Here is a 3,702-nt window from a genome sequence, read left to right as displayed (position 1 = left end):
TTTTGTAACAGGATTCCTTCATTGAATCATTTCTGTTTAGAAAACTTCATTTTAGTCTTATCTTTTTTAATAGTACATCTTCTGGATACAATTGCTCTTGGCTGCCTTTTAAGCTTCAATGTTATCCAAGTCATTCAAGTTCTGGGGATATGTTTCCAGAAATGGAGTCCTTACCCACGTGTAAAACTTCTCTGCAACTTGTGGTGGAAACTTTGTGTGAAATTAACCAAAATGATGATGAGTGGTGCAGAATTTAAACTCAGAGGCTCTGCAGAAGCACCCTGCAAAGTAGGAACCATCATTGAAGAATGATTTGGCTCATCAATTGTAGGTTTTAATGTTGCAGACTATATTTTGGTACCTGATTTTATACTAGGGTCTTTTCATTTATGTATGTATAAGTAATAGAATATAACTAGAAAAACCCTTCACTAAAAAAAAAAAAAAACTGACATAGGAGGGTAGAGAAAATATACTCACTAACTCCCTTTTCAATTGCTGCTGAGCTTCAGTCTTTCAAGTGCTATTGACTTCATAAACAAAATGAAATGCGACTTTAAGTGCAGTGTTTCAGCCAGAGGCCAAATAAAATAAGGTTCAGTGTTAAGTGTCTATACTAAGCTGATAGGTCACTCTAGCTATAGGTAGTGTTGAAGGAGAAAATCTTACTACAACCTAATAGAACAGAAATTGTTCTTTAAAAATATCAACTAGTTCATTGTTTTTCCTCTGACATTGTGAGAATTTAAAGATGACAAAAAAAATTCAATCCAAATCCAAGGTATTCCTGAGAATCCTTGCATCTTGTAAGAAAGGAAGTGAGGAGTGTTGCAGGCTGAGGTGATATTCACGAACCCTTTGAAATCATGAAAAGAATATAGATAGGGGCTCAGAGATGGCTCAGTCAGCAAAATGCTTGTCTTGCAAGCAATGGTGGACAAGTACAGAAAGAGCTACTTCCAAGGATGTAATTTTGCCTTCATACAAGAACATAGAAATAGATAAATCAGGACACACACTCACACACACACACACACACACACACACACACATACACACACAGATAAAGAGGGGGAAGGAGAGGGAGGGGGAGATGGAAAGACCCTCACTCATTCCCATAATTCACAATGCATCATACATTCAACTGATACCCACAGATTACAAAAGCTGTAGCTCCGCCTGTTGCTCTTGCCCTGGCATTTCTAGTCTCCCCGACTGACTTGCAAACACTGCTAGAAGAAGCAAAAGCAGTTCTTCCAGGGATGTCACCTGGCTTAACTAACTGTCTCTTTGGCTCATTAAATTATTCTGAGTTTCACTGAGAAGGTACAAAGTCACACGTGCTTGTACTTCTTGTGCCCCTGCGAGAACCCTTTCATTAAAAAATCAAGGTGAGAAACCAGCATTATTAGATTAATGGACTGTGCAGTGGCCCTACAAGGAATAAGTAATTACATTAAGTAAGCCATAGCAAGTCAGACTTACAAAAGAGCCCGTGATTGAGAATTTGCAAGACCTATGTTATAAATAATTAATTCTGGTAAGCTTCTCCATATTTGTATTACCTAAAATATATTATTTTCCATCTTCTTAAAAAATGCTAATTATCAGTCTATTGAAACCTGAATGTTTATACACTGCTAATGAAACTGGATACTCTTATAAAAGTAATATAATAAAAGTAACGGGTAAAAATACAGATCACAATAAACAATACAGTGAGCATTTTGACATTCTTCATTTTGTTCCTCACAGCATTCAATTCCGTGCTGAAATTTTATTTCACATTAAAAATTAAACATTCCCCATTGATATAGGATGCTGTAGTTGTTATTTTTAATTTCTAGGATGCACATTTCATGAATGTGGCATAATTTGTTTAACCTTCCCTTAGTCTGGGACTTAAATTATTTATGCTCTTTACAATTATTCCTTAAAAGATTGAAGAGCCTGAGAGATCAAGGACACCACAGGAAAACATACATAATCAACTAACCTGAGACCACAGGGACTCATAGCGATTGGATTGCCAAAGAGAGACCATTCATGGGAGCAGCCTACACCCTTAGCACAAATGTAACTGCTGTGCTCTTAGGTCTTCATGTGGGACTCCTAACAGCAGGAGCAGGGCTATCTATGCCTTTGGGTCCCTTTCCCTAACTGGGCTGCTTTGTCTAGCCTCAATAGGAGAAGACACATCATTCCTACTGCAACTTGATATGCCAAGGCAGGTTGGTATCTCTGAGGACAAAAGAAAGACTGGAGGATATGGGAGTGGGCGGGGTAAGAAAGAAGGACTGGGAGGAGAAGAGGGAGGGGAAGATACAATAGAGATGTGAAGTAAGTCTTTTAAAAGTGCTTTATGGACCTAGTGTGGGCCAATACTTCCTTGGGCTAGAGAATAGGGAGTCCGTCTTCAGGTTGGAGTATTTGTCATGTTGGCCATCTCTATGAGATGGTTTAAAATGGCTGATATTGAAAAAAAAGCGAGAATTTTTTGTCCAGAAGTATGCCCAGTGCCATCTTGTAGAAAAGGGAGGTAAGCATAAGACCAAAGCACAGTGGTCTGCTTGGGCGGGACACAGGTCAAGTCAACTGATTATTCTACACAGATGCTGACAAGAAAAACACCATCAGCTGAAGAGAGGACACCCTGATGGAGCATTTAGAAAAATCCCAAAATGTATATCACTGGAACAAATATGATCTCTGCTGGAATTAAGAAGAAGGGAGAAAGGGCAGACATAAAAGCTCTATCTTTAAAAAGCTACTAATAAGTAATTTCACTGCCTTACTTACTACAAAACAAATGTCTCATAGCTTTTAATGTATACAATAATTTTATTCAAGCACCAAAATCCAGATTGTGGATGCCTAACAATGGACAGGCCAGTTTTAAGTAAAACTGACTGGTAAAGTGGATTTGATTTTTTTTTTCAATTTTTTTATTGATTATTTTACTTATTTATATTTCAAATATTATCCTCTTTCCTAATTTCCCCTATGGAAACCTCCTATCACAACCCCCTCCCCCTTGCTGCTATGAGGGTGCCACCCATCCACCCACTCCCACCTCACTGCCCTAGCATTCCCCTACACTGGGGCATTGAGCCTTCACAGGACCAAGGGCCTCCCCTCTCACTGATGCCAGATAAGGCAATCCTCTGCTACATATACTGCTGGACCATGAGTCCCTCCATGTGTACTCTTTGGTTGGTGGTTTAGTACCTGGGAACTCTGAGAGGTCTGGTTAGTTGACACTGTTGTTCTGCCTGTAGGGTTGCAAACCTCTTCAGCTCCTTCAGTCCTTCCCCTAACTCCTCCATTGGGGACTCTGTGCTCAGTCCAATGATTGGCTGTGAGCATCTACCTCTGTATTTGTCAGGCTCTGGAAGAGCCTCTCAGGAGACAGCTATATCAGGCTCCACTCAGCATGGACTTCTTGGCATCAGAAATAGTGTCTGGGTTTGGTGGCTGCATGTGGGATGGATCCCTAGGTGAGGCAGTCTCTGGATGGCCTTTCCTTAAGTCTATTCCACTTTTTGTCCCTGTATTTTCTTTAGACAGGAGCAATTCTGGGTTAAAATTTTGGAGATGGGTGGGTAGCTCCATCCCTCAATCAGGGGCTGAGCCTAACCTCTGGATATAGTGTCTACAGGTTCTCTCTCTCTCTCTCTCTCTCTCTCTCTCTCTCTCTCTCTC

General features: G+C 40.2%; 1 protein-coding gene and 1 pseudogene across 2 annotated transcripts in view; both read left to right on the top strand.

Annotated features, from left to right (window-relative positions):
- The window catches only part of Galntl6 (polypeptide N-acetylgalactosaminyltransferase like 6), a 1,048,694-nt gene that overhangs the window by 808,762 nt on the left and 236,230 nt on the right, over positions 1 to 3,702 (top strand). The window lies entirely within an intron of this gene.
- On the top strand, positions 1,417 to 2,781 carry LOC116070745 (annotated as a pseudogene).

The sequence above is a fragment of the Mastomys coucha genome, unplaced genomic scaffold, assembly GCF_008632895.1.
Source record: "Mastomys coucha isolate ucsf_1 unplaced genomic scaffold, UCSF_Mcou_1 pScaffold22, whole genome shotgun sequence".
Lineage (NCBI taxonomy): Eukaryota > Metazoa > Chordata > Mammalia > Rodentia > Muridae > Mastomys > Mastomys coucha.
This window is presented reverse-complemented; position numbering and strand designations above follow the sequence as displayed.